A 17,474-nucleotide genomic window follows, 5' to 3' on the forward strand; every position below is an offset into this window, starting at 1 on the left:
CAATGAGATGGACAGTCGAAGATAGTCAATAAATGCCCGGAGACGATACAACATACCAAGTATTTGTGGGGACAACACCTTTCATTTGGCCTATGGGAGGCCCACTCCCTCTGATTGGGTATGGAAGCAAGAAAGCTACCAACGCAACATTGGATCAGCAATTGGCAGAAAGGGATGTGGCAATAGATCACTTAAAAGATCACCTCAGGCAAGCATAAGAGAGAACTAAGAAGTATGCAAACCGGTGAAGGCAAGATCTAGAATTTGAGGATGACAACTGGGTGTATTTGAACATCAGACCTTACCAGAAAACAGCAGCCAAGTGTCGAAATGAAAAGCTTGCACACAAGTACTTTGGACCCTACGCAACCAACTAGAGGATTGGTCAAACGATCACCCACTCGCTGATAGAAGATCCGAGGATGTCTATGCTACTCGAGTAAACACAAGCACTGGTAAGGGAGAGGCCGCCTTAGTGGGGTGGAAGAACTTAGCTGAGGAACAAGCTACATGGTAAGCGATTGAGGACCTGCAACGCCAGTTCCCTGACTTTCATCAGGACCATTTTGCTGACACTCACCTTGAGGACAAGGTGCTTAATGAAATGGGGGGCCATGTGAGGCCCCCCATTGTTAATATCTATACTAGGAGGGGTGGAAGGATGAATAAACTTACGCGTCATTTCTATAATCACGAAATAAACTCTTCCAAAATTTGAGCCACGACCAACTGTTGACTTCAACTTCATATCTCCATGTAACCTGTGAAAAGAAAAACAAAAATCCTTTATTGTATTCGTTTACTTGGGAAAACTCACAGAATAAAAAGCAAGTTGTTCTCAACGTAATATGGAGAGGACAAGAACGCCAAAGTCAAAACTACTAAGACTACAAGTAGAAGGAAGCACCTGCCTTTCATGAAACTCGTGTTTGCAAAATAAATTGGTGCATCAATCAGAACAATCATAATTCCATTGTAAGCCCCAGAATACTATTGAACATTTCTATACACATTAGTGCTAGGAAGACGCCTGTCTTAGAATATTTCTTTCTCAATTGTTTTAGTATTCGTGCTGCTGTGATTGCAATATCTTTAGTAAGTGTTCTTGAATCTATGATCTGGTCCTCATTCTCTTTCCACTAAGAATATAGAAGTATTTATAAATAAGGTTTCCACTAAGAATAGAAATATTTATAAAATAAGGTTTCCACTAAGAATAGAAGTATTTATAAATAAGGTGAGTCAAGGTAAAGTGAATTACCACCGATATTTATGTGTGTTTTCTTATTCTTCAAGTCTCCCATCAATGCAATTTCTTTCTCAGTTGTTTTAGTATGTGTGCAGTTGTGATCTCTACTGCAATATCTTTGGTAAGTGCCATTAGCTATTGAATCTACGATCTAGTCTTGATTCTCTTCCCACTAAGAATAGAAGTACATTAAGCAATATAAAATTTAATAGAAGGGAAAAAAATGAGAAAGTAAACCCAATAAAGGTTATGGAGGCATCAGATGGGGAGCACTAATTGATTGTTGGTGGAGAAATGAGGGAGATGGCCCAATAAAGGATAGGGAGACATAAAATGGGTTAAGATAGTAATAAGTCCTCAAAAGTCAAAACTGTAAACAAAACTAGTCAAAAGTCTCATCTGCATAAGATGGAACCAACAATGTAAACTAATAAGAAGATGAAACTATACTTATGAGTTGCTTAAGAATTGAAAATATTCGAGATCTTTGCTAGTTGTAAAATAGTAAGTACATTATTTTTCTCCAATCATAAATAAATAGAAATACTAGTGTCAGAAAATAAGTTGATGCATAAATCAAAAATAGTCAAGCACCTGTTTTAGAGATAACAAGTAAAATACCAAAAACTACATTACGAAAAACATATCAAACAACTAACCACATGCTTCTTGTAATATTCTTTGACAGTAGGCAGTTGAGTAGTTTAACAAACTCAACGAAGGAAACATAGAAAGCATACTTAAATGTTTATTTTCTCAATATGAAAGGTTCTACCATCTATACTCCACATGATGAGTTCTAACACCAACGTCAAAAGAGAGAAGATAATATATAGCTCAAAGTTTCGCACCCTACAAGCCCATAGCATCACCATATTGGGGCAAGGAACCACCCAAAAGATGGAGGAGTGATTTAAAAATAGAAAAACATAAATAATAATTTAAAACATATAAAACTATATTATTATGGATAATGGATCGTAGAAAGCCCAGATAAAGGGAACAAAACAGTGAACCAATTAAAAATGTTAGGGGTAAGGAACCACCCTACACATCATGGTATGATATTGTCTAATTTGCACAACCCTCATAGCTTAGCTTTTGGAATCACCCAAAAAGCCTCATGCTAATGGAGATGTTCTCCCTAACTTTTATGCCAATAAAATTAAAAAAGAAATTTTTTTGCGGAAGAGGAAAAAATAAATAATAATTTAAAACAATAAAAACAATGAACCATTCGGCAATATTAGGGGCAAGGAACCACCCTCCACATCCCTATATTGGTATGATATTATCTAAATGGGCATAACCCTATCGCTTTGCTTTTGGAATCATCCAAAAAGTCTCATACTAATGGAGATGTTGTCCTAACATATATTATCTAATTTGCACAACCCTCTTAGCTTAGCTTTTGGAATCACCCAAAAAGCCTCATGCTAATGGAGATGTTCTCCCTAACTTTTATGTCAATAAAATTAAAAAAGAAATTTTTTTGCGGAAGAGGAAAAAATAAATAATAATTTAAAACAATAAAAACAATGAACCATTCGGCAATATTAGGGGCAAGGAACCACCCTCCACATCCCTATATTGGTATGATATTATCTAAATGGGCATAACCCTATCGCTTTGCTTTTGGAATCATCCAAAAAGTCTCATACTAATGGAGATGTTGTCCTAACATATATGTCAATAAAATTTATAAAGAAAATTTTTGGGGAAGATAAAAATAAATAAATAATAATTGAAACCAAATAAAAATATATCATTACAGTAATGAACAACCGAAAAAACCAAATATAAAAAATAAAAACAGGAACCAATTGACAGTGGTAGGGGCAAGGAACCAATCCCACATCAGTATGATATTGTCTAATTTGGGCATAATCTTCATACATTTGCTTTTGGTATCACCCAAAAAGCCTCGTACTAATGGAAATGTTGTCCTAACTTATATATCAATAAAACTTAAAAAACAAGGAACCATTCAGCAATGTTAGGGACAAGGAACCACCTTCCACATCCCTACAGTGATATGATATTGTCTAATTTGGACATAACCCTCGTAGCTTTGCTTTTGGAATCACCCAAAAAGCCTCATACTAATGGAGATGTTCTCCCTAACTTATATGTCAATAAAATTTAAAAAGAATTTTTTTTAGGGAAGAGAAAAATAAATAAATAATAATTGAATCCATATAAAAATATGTCATTACGGTAATGAACAGTAGAAAAGACCAAATATAAGGAATAAAAAGAAACCATTTGAAAATGTTAGGGGCAAGGAACCACCCTCCACATCCCTACATTGGTATGATATTGTCTAATTTGGGCATAACACTCATAGCTTTGCTTTTGGAATCACCCAAAAAGCCTCATACTAATGGAGATGTTCTCCCTAACTTATATGTCAATAAAATTTAAAAAGAAATTTTTTTAGGGAAGAGAAAAATAAATAAATAATAATTGAAGTATAAAAAAATGTCATTATGGTAATGAACAGTAATAAAAACCAAATATAGAGAATAAAAACAATGAACCAATTAAAAGTGTTAGGGGCAAGGAACCACCCTCCACATCACTACATTGGTATGATATTGTCTAATTTTGGCATAACCGTCATAGCTTCGCTTTTGGAATCACCCAAAAAGCCTCATACTAATGTAGATGTTGTCCCTAACTTATATGTCAACAAAACTTAAAAAGAAACTTTTTAGGGAAGAGAAAAAAATAAATAATAATTTAAAACAAATAAAAACATATTATTATGGATAATGGACCGTAGAAAACCCAAATATAGGGAATAAAAACAAGGAACCATTCGACAATATTAGGGGCAAGGAACCACCCTCCACATCCCTACATCGGTATGAAATTGTCTAATTTGGGCATAACCCTCGTAGCTTTGCTTTTGGAATCACCCAAAAAGCCTCATACTAATGGAGATGTTCTCCCTAACTTATATGTCAATAAAATTTAAAAAGAATTTTTTTTAGGAAGAGACAAATAAATAAATCATAATTTAATCCATATAAAAATATGTCATTATGGTAACGAACAATAGAAAAAACCAAATATAGAGAATAAAAACAAGGAACCAATTGACGGTGTTAGGGGCATGGAATCACTCTCACATCACTCCATTAGTTTGATATTGTCTAATTTGGGCATAATCTCCATACCTTTGCTTTTGGTATCACCCAAAAAGCCTCATACTAATGGAGATGTTGTCCCTAACTTATATGTCAATAAAACTTAAAAAGAAATTTTTTAAGGAAGAGAAAATAAATAATAATTCAAAACATACAAAAATAATGGATAATGGACCGTAGAAAACCCAATATAGGGAATAAAAACAAGGAACCATTTCGACAATGTTAGGGGCAAGGAACCACCCTCCACATCCCTACATGGGTATGATATTGTCTAATTTTGACATAACCCTCGCAGCTTAACCATTTCGACAATGTTAGGGGCAAGGAACCACCCTCCACATCCCTGCATGGGTATGATATTGTCTAATTTTGACATAACCCTCATAGCTTTGTTTTTGGAATCACCCAAAAAGCCTCATACTAATGGAGATGTTCTCCCTAACTTATATTTCAATAAAATTTAAAAAGAAATTTTTGGGGAAGAGAAAAAAAAATAAATAATAATAAAATCCATATAAAAATATGTTATTATGGTAATGAACAATAGAAAAAACCAAATATAGAGAATAAAAACATGGAACCAATTGAAAGTGTTAGGGGCAAAGAACCACCCTCCACATCACTACATTGGTATGATATTGTCTAATTTGGGGTTAAGAAAATTAAAAAAGTAATAACAAAAAAAATGCAAATGGATTCGATCACAGACACCAGGCAAAGTTAATAAAGCGCTGACCGGAACCATCAGGAAACAAAAGAAAAAAAAAAGGAAGGCAAAGTTAATATATATTTTGAAAGAAGGCAAAGTTAAGATATATTTTGTCAAGAAATAAAAAAAACAGCAGCGCTGAATGGAACTTTCAGGAAACAAAAGAAAAAAACCAAAAAAAAAACACTGGCTGGAAGCAAAAGTAAAAAAAACGAAGGTAAAGTTAAGATATATTTTGTCAAGAAATAAAAACAAAAAACTCGACTTGGGGCACGCTGGTGGGGGCACGGGATATAAGCCAACGGAGCACACATTATTTTCCTTCTTGAAAAGCATTCTAAATCGTATTTAACTAAAATCCGGGGGCACGTGTTTAGAACTAATTACCAAATAACCACCAAACTCAAATGTAATACAATAAAACACACTATTCTACAACGAATACAATTATTCATTCCTAAAGCAGAAAACTGAAGGTAAGGAATCAGAAATTATCTAATATCATATACAATACATATAGACAAATATAATGTTACGTTAGGGAGAAAACATCAACCACCAAAGGTTTAGAAACAACAACGACCAAAACAACAAACAAGGGGAAAGAAACGTCTCAAGGCAAATGTTAATATATAAATTTTAAAGATCAATAACTACAATCTCTTTGACGAGTTTTTGAAAATGCAAATACACATGTTAAAATTCCAAAAAAGGCAGGTGAAAGAAAAAGGTTCTCTAAATCAAAGGTTCAATAGAGATCCAAATTTCCGTGCGGAAAAAGTTACAAAGACGGAGAGCAACAAAAATGGAAAGAAAAAGCACAAGTACTCGAGAGAAACATATTGGTACAGTAAATGGAGAAAACTATTAATGTAATTCTCATCTACAACAAAATATAAAAGCTTTGTATAAATAAGCAAATGGTAAAAAATAATCCAATAGACTACACAATAATCCAAAGCAAAACAAATGTATGTAATTCAACAACAGAATTAAAATAACATTGAAACACAATACTACAATAGTAGGGAGGGAGAGAGAGGGGAAAACGGAAGGGAAAGAGAAACCGATATGGAGGAGGGAGAGATAGAGAGGGAAGGGCAAAGAGAGAGAGTAGATATAGGGAAGAAGGAATGGAGAAAAAGAGGAAACAGGAGAGGGAGCGAGAGAGAAACGATGGAGGGGAAAGGAGAGAGAGGAAGGAGGGAGGGGAAAGGAGACCACAATGACGGCCAAGTGCTCTCTCCAAATAATGACAATTGTTTACCAGTCAATACAAACTAAAAATAAAAAATGTCATGATATAACTCATAATGTGATGGAACCGATATCAAAGTCAGAACCAAAAGGAACCGATATCTACACAAAGTAACTCTCTTCTATATCAATTGAATTAAAAAAGGAATTGTGATATTTAGAGGTAGTACATCAAAAAATTTACTACTTACATAATAAAGAACGGAATGTAAAGAATCCCAAATCACCAATACCTTACATAAAAGGTATAAACAAACAAATGCAATGTTATATTATCATGGAGAAAACATTCCAATGCTCCCCCTTCCAGATGGACTATGAGAATGACCATCTTGAAGGAATGACCATCCACATAACATATAATAGGAGAGAAAATATATAGACAAGGAGAAAACATGACAAGCCACCTTGACCTAGAGAACCTGATATATAAGCTGTCAATCAAACCAACCATATGGAGAAAGAGAGGGAAGATAGATACAAGAATAACAAATGGAAAAAGATCCATGGATTTTTCATCTACAACCACAAATACAAACCTTAAGAAAATTATAATTTTAATCCTAACCAACTATAAGATAGTCCTAACCAAAACATATCCTCCAAACAAATAACATTGAAACACAATGAGTGAATGAACGAGAGAGGGAGAGAGGAAAATGAGGAGATAGATGAGGGAGATGGAGACGAAGAGGGGAAGGGGGAGTGAGAGAAGGGGGGGAAAAGAGATATAGTGAAGGGCAAGGGGAGGGAGAGAGGAGATAGGAAAGGAGAGAGGGAGAACGAGACGGAAAAAAGGAAATAGGGGAGGAGAGAGACAAGAAAGGAAAGATGGGATGGAGAAAGAGAGAGGGGAAGGAAAGATAGAGAGACAGAGGGAGAAGGAGAGAGAGAGGGGAGAGGAAGTGAGGTAGGGGAGAGAGACAACACATAAAGGCCAAGTGACCCATCATATAAAAACAAAGGTTTAGAACGAGAAAACTTACCTTCCCTAGCACTTCCAAATAACGGCAGCAACAAAAAGATCCACGCTATGCCAAACCATACACCCATTCCATTCCCAATTTCTTTGGTAGGAACGGCCTACACAACAACAAATGAAGTTAAGGCAATAAAAAATCTTTCGAAGAGAATAGGCATACTCCACTTGCAAGATGCCTGCAAGATGACTTTTAGGATGTGCCAGATACACATAATAGTGATGTAGCACAGAAGACAGTCCAAAAGAATATTATTGGTTTAAATGATATGGATGTGTTAATGAAGAAACCTATCATTCAAGCTTTAAGATACTTGCATTAGAATATAAAGGTGTGTCATAGCCGTGTCCGAGCACCGACACGCTGCCATTCTTAGCATGTCCGTGATTCTCCTAGGTAGAAAACATGTGAATAACAAAAACGAAAATAATTCAAAGTTCATTTTAAAATTTCGTATAACCAAGAAACCCAATTTGATCCTTCAAAATTTTAGCAACTATCAGTTATGAAAAAGATGAAGGAACTTTACCAAAACTGTCTTATACTTGCAGATAATATGGTGAGAAGAAGAAAACTACACGAGCAAAATGTTGGAGCAAAATAGCACCAAGTTTCTAAAACTCAATATGAAATCTCGAACTTAAAATTTTCAAAACTATTTACCAGATAAGCAAGGGGGGTAAGCGAAAACCATTGACTTATGGCAAGCTAATGTTGAAAAGGATAAATTTAGTTATTCTAACCATAAATCATCCATTAAAAAAATAAAAACAAACTTCAATGAATCATTTCATAAACAAATTTCTAACAAAGTTATTTCATGTGATTGCAAACTTTTATGAGAAGGGCCTGATGAAATAATATAGGACGTGCATTAGAAATCCCATGCTACCTTTTCCCACGAAATCTAAATAAATAAATAAATAAAACATAAAAAAAGTCAATACGAACTTACACAAAACAATCATCCTTGGCTACGACTCTCTCATTGACTCAAATTACATGTCATTCCAACCACTAGTCAGATGGATCAATATATGGTAGTTCATCAATTTCCTAAGCTTTGAAATTTTGACACATTGAAAAACAAAAAAGAAGCCCTCACAATGAAAAGTTACCCAACAATCGAGCCAAACAACATTTGGAAGCAACGATTATATCGAGCCAGCCAGATGTCGAGCCAGCCAACATTTGCAGGCAACGATTATGTCGAGCCAGCCAACATTCGGAGGCAACGATTATGTCGAGCGAGCCAACATTTGGAGGCAACGATTATGTCGAGCCAACCAAGATCTGGAAGCAGCGAATATATCTAGCCAACCAACATGTGGAAGCAGCGAATATATCGAGCCAACCAACATGTGGAAGCAGCGAATATCGAGCCAACCAACATGTGGAAGCAACGAATATATCGAGCCAACCAACATGTGGAAGCAACGATTATATCGAGCCAACCAACATCTGGAAGCAACGATTGTATCGAGCCAACCAACATCTGGAAGCAACGATTGTATCGAGCCAACCAACATCTGGAAGCAACGATTGTATCGAGCCAACCAACATCTGGAAGCAACGATTACATCGAGCCAACCAAGATCTGGAAGCAACGATTACATCGAGCCAACCAACATTGGGAAGCAACAGATATATCTAGCCAACCAACATTTGGAAGCAACGAATATATCGAGCCAACCAACATTTGGAAGCATCTAATATATCGATCCGACCAACATTTGGAAGCAACGATTATATCGAGACAACCAATATTTGGAAGCAACAATTATATCGAGCGAACCAATATTTGGAACCAACATTGATGTCGAGTCCAACCAATATTTAGAAGCAACGATTACACTGAGCCAACAAATATTTTGAGACAACAAATATTTCAAGGCCCAAAAAGATAGATAGATTAAAATTCGTTTAAAAAATAATGAAGATCCATATTTTTCTCTTCTGGAAAATTATCATATTAAACTCAAGATATATTTATTAAAAAAAAGACTTTCAATAACTGAAGAAATAACTCGGGAAGATTATATCATTAGATACTCAGTAGAAGGTCAAAAGGTAGAGAAATGGAAATTTAGCGGAAATCTTACTTTTCTTCTTAATGTCCATTTTAGAGCACTTCTGAGACCTTCCACACTGCCTGAAGGATAGACATACAGAAGAAAATCATTTTAAAAAAAAAAACATACCAAAGTAAAAAATATCTCACTGCCATGTGCCATCTACAAATATTAAAATTAAATCCATATTTTTCCTTTTTGAAAAATACAAATCTTGGATACACTTCTACAAATTAGTACTTCAAATAATAATTAATCTTATGTACATGTGTTCAATCAGTTTTCTTCTTCTTTTTCTTTCTTTCTTTTAGTTGTGCTCAATCGGTTTACTTGTTCATGCTATTGTGTGTTTTTCTAATTTCAAGCAAAGTTGAAAACTTACCTTTACCGGCACTTCCAAATAATGATAATGTCAGCAACAAAAAAACCCATGTTGTGCCAAAACATACGCCAACTCTGTTCCCAATTTCTTTGGTAAGAAACTTCAATGAGTATATGGAAAGAAAATAAACTTGCACCTTGTTGGAGGAAAACTAATCATCCTACACAACAACCAACGAAGTTAAAAGGAGAAAAGATCTTTACAGTGGAAGTAAATAACAAAAACAGTGTACAATAAAGCATGCCGTAAAGCTTCAAACCAGAATTTTTTTCAAAAAATAAAAGAAAAATAAGGAAAAAGAAACTAGGAGACAGAGTTGAAGAAGGAGTCGGGGAAACACAACAGAGAAGTACACAAACTCAAGAGGGTTAGGGTTTCTCTCAAATGTGAGTTTAAAAAAAGAAAAACACTTCATCTACAGTTATGGTCTGGATTCACGACCGAATCAGTTAAAATTCAAGGATTATGCAAAACCACTATCGATTATATTCAGTACTAGTTTGTCCAAACAGAAAAAAAAAATACGGAAAACCTTAGGGAAGATGCAACATTCCAAAGCCCCGACAATAAAAGGAGATTGGCCTCAAACCCCATGAAGTAGAAAAGGTTCGGGCAGTGGGTTAAGATTAGCACTACTGAACATGATTTAAATTACTTAAAATTGAACATACCTGCAAACTTGAGAACCTAGGGATTGAGAAACCGCCGAATCGGAAGCCAAGAGATTACAAACCCTAGAACCTACGAAACCAAGAAAAAAGTTACAGTACGATTTTCTGTACTTTCAAACCGGTAATAGACTGATAATGAGCGAGATTGAGTGAGAGGGTAGAGAAAACCCTAACTGAAAACCGATAACTGAGATCAGAAAAAAACAAACGAACCTGGATGATGAGTATTGTGGTATACATATACACTAGATGCATGCAGGAAAAAACATGAACAGATTAAAAACACAAGGTTGAGAAGTATATGGATGAGAGTGTAAATGCTTTGTCAAATACGAGGGACATGTGTACGATAGACGAAACCAACGGAATTTTAGATCGATAAAATCAAGGAATAACAAGAGAAAGAAGACAATTCTAACACCGGTCATGACAATTTTCCTGGAATTTGATATGAGCATAACCTGGAACAGAACATTCAGGAATATGGGCGAAGATTTGCTTATAAAAATTTGATAGAAAATGGCGGTTAGTGAGTAGATACTTACCAGTAAAACACACTGCAGCATGAGAAACTGATACTCTCTCGAATGGGATCTTTCAGTGCGCCTAAATTCATGATTCACATCACGGATCGGACATGTGTATGATAGACAAAACCAACGGAATTTTAGATGGAGCAAATCGAAACCCTAACATCCCTCCGACCACCACAATTTGAATCGGAGGCCGTAGACAGAGGACGGAGAAACAACGGCTGCCGTCGAGGGGATGAAGAAGAAGGAAGAGATGATTGAAGCGTTGGAAGTGGTGGCATGCATCGAGCGATCACCATGACGATGGAAAAGGGAAGAGAAGAAGGGATCACCTTGGAACGCAAACGGGAGTGGGAAGTGGGAACCAAAATTGGCGCGTTTTCCTTTTATATGTATAAAAATAAAAAATATAATAACTACCCAGCTTCAACCCCACGCAACCAAAATCTTTTTTTTTTTTAATTCAAAATTCAAATCCACGCAACGTACTACTTTTAAGTTATAACTCTCTTATTTTTAAATTATTATAAATAAAATGCTAACGGTAATTTCCGTTGAGATTTCCGTAAAATCCGGGATTCCCAAGGTGCACGATTTATTCTTTTTTTCCGAGTACTAATTGCACAATTTTTTTTAACAACGAATATTTTCTACAAAGACCTACTTACATGTTAATTTTAATAAATAAATATTTGATAACCTATAATTAACTATAATTATTTGTTGTTGTTAAAATTCTTTATATGTTTTATATCAAAGTCTCGAATTGTCCCGTAGATTTGTGAAGTTTATAAACCAACTAATAAAATAAAATAAATTAAAAAACAACAATAAAAGTACGAAATATTATTAATAGGAAAGAACTCATAAATAATTCATTGATAATAGTAAAATCAAATTTAAACCATATTTGTATACTTGGTGGTAAAGATGTATTTAGTATTCAATTGGTTGTTTACATATATTTATTGGGATTAAATGAATATCCGCTTAGCATATTTACTGTTTAAAACTTTTTAAAATACAGAATTTTATTAAACGTTTAAAAAATATATTATTTCATTGTATAAATTTATTTATTTTTTTGTTGGATTAGAATATGTAAAGCTTTATTATAAATAATAATAAATATAAAATTTATAATATATATGTTAATAAATTAATTAATAATATTTTATATTGAACCGCATATTTGGTTGTTTAATACCATTAATTTTCAAATATATTGCTAAACAAACAATTCTAAATTAATATTCAATTTTTAACTTGCTACCAAATATATATTTGAAAAATCAATTAATAAAGGGTTTGTGACCTCCTCCAGTCATTTATCTTTTATTTAATTTAATATTCAATCGTTTGTTAGCTCATTTAATTGACATAGTTTAGTGGCAATAGATGTACTATCCCCAATATTGTACTAAAAAAGTCCATATTTTTTACCAGATAAATGTGCTAGTACGATCATATTTTATTAGTTCTATTAAATGGCATTACTATTTAAAAAAAAAAGAAGAATAAACATTCTTTTGAAATATATATATATATATATATATATATATATATATTAAGGTTTTGACATTTTTCTTTTAATTTCACTATTATTATTTTAACCCAGCCTTACATTTCCATATATTTATTTTTCAATATAACTATTTTTTAAACTTTTTTCTATAAATATTATCGCATACATACTTATTAAGAAAATAACATTTCATGCATTTTTTGTTCTTTCAAGAGAGTACCTAATCAACTTCAGCATGTATCATTATATAAGTAGCATTGTATACAAAAACTGTAAGAAAAAACCATTAGATAATTGGAGGTTAAACATAGGACATCAATATTATCAAGCGACTATCTACTAGTGAGGTGGACTAGACAATCCCTTCAAAAGATGATGGATGAATTTACGGAGCATTGTTTTTTTTTTTTTTAATAAACTTGATTGTGAGAACATTTTAAAAGCAAGTTAAAAATAACAATATTTATATAAAAAATAAATCATACAAATTTGAGACAAGAACTTTAAACTTTCTTTTGTATTCTATACCTCAACGGTTGAAGTATCTTAGAGATGTTTAGTTTGCAGGTTTGAGCAGGTTCGTTAAACTTGTATTTAGAAGGTATGAGTTGTTAAGTATGTATTTGTTAAACCTGTGTTTGGTTCCAATCGATCGAATTGACTCAATTTGGCTAATTTCTTCATTTTTCAAGTTTAACTTTTCACTCATAAAATTTACGGTTAATTTTATTTTCGAAATATGAATTCATAATTTAACAAAATTAATTTACTTATTTATTATTAAAATTATAATTTATTAATTTTCTTATTTGGCTACTATACTTTATTAAAAAGTTAGTGCATTTTAAAAGAGATGTGAAAGATAAAATATGCAATGTAGCAATTCAAAATGGTAAGGATAAAATACTGTAGTAATTTGGATAGTGGTGATAAAGTACTGTAGCAACTTGGAGGTAGAAAGCGGAATACTGTTTAGTGTAGCAAATATGAGTTTATAAAACTATGAAACAAAAATTGATTTGACTTAGCAAGTTATACTCCCCGTTTTGAAAATAAGGAACCAAACCCCCTTATTGATTTTAATACTATCTGGTAATTTCATATATTTTGAAAACCAAATTTATTATTAAAACGTGTTTAAATTTTTTTTGTAGTTGTTACTATATAAAGAAATGGAAGAAAAAAACAAACAAAAGAAACAACATTAAAGGTAGGGGAACTTTCCCTTTATTCATAGATTAGTCGGCCAATCCTATATCTAAATATTCGTAAAACTTTACACTAAACATGCACAGTAAGAAAATGAACTACTTTATTGCCGCTTATATAGACGTAGGTGTGCAATCTTGAATTTCCAATTTCATTTATGTTTTGACAATCCTACGTCTAAAAGTTTCAATCGTGTGTTTAGTCGAAAATAAATTGAAAATTAAAAATATCAACAAAATCAATAAAGTAGAATTTATTTTGAGGAGCAAATTATAAATCTACAAATTTTTAAAAGATAATTTATACAAATAATACAAAATAAATACGATTTCATGTAATTAGAAAAGGACACATTTTATAGGTTGAGGTGGAGAGCTAAACTTCCAATTTGTCCCACATCGACCAGTTTCCGGATGAAGCAGCAAAAACGAGACTATAAAAGGGGAGGGGCTAGACGTCGCCAAATCATACCTTTCTCGGCCTTTTGGCTAAGATCAAGTGTAGTATCTGTTCTTATCAGTTTAATATCTGATACGTGGGCCATCGGCCCACATGATATTAAATTAATTTTTTAAGGGGGAGGGCCCACCACAGCAGCTTGCTGCTGGGGCCCTCTAGCGTCGCTTGGGCCTTACACTACAGCCCAGGCCTGGCGCACCCCTCCAACTTTTCAGTTTAAATTTCTGCTTTTCGGCCTTGTTCAGTGGGCTTCGTGGCAGTAAGTACTGTCCTTGGTGGCCCAGTTTTCTATTATATTCTTATATTAGTGCTGCGTCCGAGAACTCTAGTACTCTTTTTTTTTTGGGTGATATGTTTATTATTTTGAAATCATTCTAAATTTTTGAGTAATTTTTGTCATTTACGTTTTCCTTTTTATTTCTAATTTCCAACTATATCATTATTTTCATAATTTTCTTAGTTGAATGGAAATTCAGAAATTTTCTTAGTTGAATGGAAATTCAGAACTAATAAAGGCTTACTTTTTTCAATTTTAACTATTTCTTTTTCTTTCCCTAACTAAGTTTTGTTTTGAAGTTTGAAGCATGACCTCACTATTAAAAAAATAATGGTCTAGTAATAATTAAATTAATATAACATCGTAACAGGTCTCTAAGTTTTATAAGACTTTATATAATTTTTGGGGTTCATGAGTGTTGTTTTTAATTGAATGTTTAAAAATAAGTTTTATATTATACTTAAACTCAACTTTTACGTTTACCTCGGAGAGAGATCAATTTTTTTGTCCTAGATAATCACTTCAACTTTAGACACATGTTTAGTTCGAAGATGAACAAAGCAAAGGCCACGATATCATTAGAAGAGAGGAATAAGAAAAACAAGAAATGGAGAAGATGATGAAAGATAAATGCCATTGGACAATAAAAATTATTGAAAATAATATTTAACACCTTCATATGTTAATTGTTACATTATCATTTTGATGAGTCAACTAACAATCACTCAACTCAATTTATAAAGTTAATTATAAATTAAATTTAAATTTTATCCAGGCCAATGGAGTCATAATAAATTCTCTCCTCTCTTTCTCTATCCCTATTTCATTTATTTAGTAGAATAAATGTTAAAATTAAAGATTGAACTTCTTACCCTTAAACAATGGGTGAAATGTTTTAACATTAAGCTATACCTGAATTAACTCTTTCATTTATTATTTGGTTTTAACAGTTTTTTTTCTTTTTTGTAACAAAATAATGAAACTCGTAATAAAAAACCATAATAATGATGTGTTTCTTTATTTTTAGTTCAACTAAAATAAAACAATACATGTCAAAGTGAGTATAGCTGTAATTGACATATATCTCAAACCAAAGGGTTGGAGTTCGATCTCCCATCCCACACGTTGTATAAAATAAAAAAATAATAAAACAATGCATTTCTAAATATAACTTTACGGACCAATAAATATTTGTTTGGATAGTTTGTTCACTACAATTTTGTTTTCTGCTTTTCTCTTTTTTTTTCCTCCCTACTTTTAAACTTTTTCAATATTTTATGGTAGGAAAAAAAAGTCGCGATTTGAATTTTTATACGAAATTCTGAAAATTTAAGAAGGAACACAGGAAAAAGAAAAAACTTTAATTTGAGGTCAACAATGTGTGAACTCAAACTTCTCCTATTATATAGTTACTCATATAAAATGATATCAAACTCAACCATCCTATGCCATTCAACACGTAAGAATTTTAAAAATTAGCTGCAAATATCAATATATTTAAGTCTATTTATATGATCCTGGTCTAAAACAATAATATCAAGAATGACATGTATATTGGCCACTTGTTCAATAAATACACAAAGTGTTAAACATATAAATCAAATTAATATTAAAATGAAAGGGAAATTTAAGGATTTTTCCCTTTTTTTGTTGGCTCTATAACTTTATATGGTCAGATTAATGTGATGTCGTGGGTCAATAGTGTCATGGTAGGGACAATCTTTCATTTTCTCATGGCTTATAAATTCGAATTTTTATTTTTGACTTTTCGTAATAATTATGTTATAATTCGTGGTGGCACTTTTTAATTATAAATTTATTTTTCAATAAATCTCAAATTGTTGCGAGTTAAATTAATTGAATAAACATATTGTAGGACTATATCTTCTACCTCGTGTTACGGTTGGGTATTGACATCTTAAATCCATCAAAATTTTAGAGTAATTTTTACAATTTTTTTTGGCTAAAAAAATTAAATGTATAAACTATATTAAAAAGTCAAACTTATATTCGGTATATCGTACCTAAGTTTCGTCTATTTTACCTGACAAATTTTCTAATCCCTCGCGTGGTATATAAACTCAAATTTATGAAACTTATTTTTTATATTATTGTAAAGTTACAAGTTTAGATTTTGCAAATCAAAACTTATTAAAATGGTAAGCCAAAGTATCTACTTATATAGATTTTAAGCATATAACATTTTCTTGTACTTTATTAGAAAATATATATTACTTGATGTAAGAAAAAAATGCATTAAACACGTATTTGTCCCAAAAAAAACAACAATGTTAACTATAAATGCTTGTTAAAATTAAAAATCAAATGTTTAAAGCCAGTTGATAATTTTAAAAACTTTAGACTAAGTTACATGGTAACTATTTGAAGCGGGACCCCGTTCTATCTTCCACCTCTGAAATTGATAAAAGAAACATTTCCAATAGTTCCAGGTTGATATCTTGACCACGTAACCGAGACCTATACCTCCCTTCATATGGCTCTAGGTATTGATAAGCCCCACCTATCAACGCAATAGCTTCGCAGCTAACTATGTTGTTCTAAAAAGAAAGAAAAAAATACCCTAAAGCTTAGCTACTACGTAAGAAAGTAGTAGTCGCAAAAACTTTATTTTTTCTAATCCTTTTTAATTCAAAGGGTATGCAAATAATTTTTGCAGCATCAAAATAAAATCTCCATTTAGGACGAAATTGTAACATATACTATTTCAAAAGCTTGAAAAGAAGGTGGTTGGTCACACTGGAAATGAGAGTTTTAACAGGCTGGCTACAACACCAACACTAAAAGTTTAAGAGTAAAATTTAAAATTTATTAAAGTATTTTACATAACTTAGTTGTTCAGGAAGATCCCCAAAGCTTGTCGCATTAAACTTAGGGAGAAAAAAAAAAAGATCTGTCCCTCTAGAAACAAGGCCACAATTATTATTATTATTATCTAGAAAAAGAAAAAAAAAAGACTGGGTCAAAGATGAATCACT

At 32.5% G+C, this 17,474-nt stretch overlaps 1 protein-coding gene and 1 non-coding gene across 3 annotated transcripts in view; one reads left to right on the forward strand and one right to left on the reverse strand.

Moving 5' to 3' along the window:
• The window catches only part of LOC111010094 (sulfate transporter 4.1, chloroplastic), a 26,438-nt gene extending 15,066 nt beyond the window's left edge, over window positions 1-11,372 (reverse strand). For both annotated transcript variants that reach the window (XR_015787109.1, XM_088117134.1), the window contains exons 1-6: window positions 11,021-11,372; window positions 10,476-10,545; window positions 9,805-9,964; window positions 9,453-9,502; window positions 1,262-7,453; window positions 676-761 (exon numbers count right to left, since the gene is read on the reverse strand). The gene's annotated coding sequence lies outside the window, so the exon portion shown is untranslated. The remainder of the gene's footprint in view (window positions 1-675; window positions 762-1,261; window positions 7,454-9,452; window positions 9,503-9,804; window positions 9,965-10,475; window positions 10,546-11,020) is intronic.
• Window positions 11,373-14,209: 2,837 nt separating this feature from the next.
• On the forward strand, window positions 14,210-14,405 carry LOC148209288 (U2 spliceosomal RNA). Its single transcript, XR_015787520.1, has one exon. It is a non-coding gene; the product is annotated as a U2 spliceosomal RNA (small nuclear RNA).
• The last annotated feature ends 3,069 nt before the right edge of the window (window positions 14,406-17,474 follow it).

This window comes from Momordica charantia, assembly GCF_013281855.1.
Source record: "Momordica charantia cultivar OHB3-1 chromosome 9 unlocalized genomic scaffold, Mcharantia_2.0 BLBB01000009.1, whole genome shotgun sequence".
Lineage (NCBI taxonomy): Eukaryota > Viridiplantae > Streptophyta > Magnoliopsida > Cucurbitales > Cucurbitaceae > Momordica > Momordica charantia.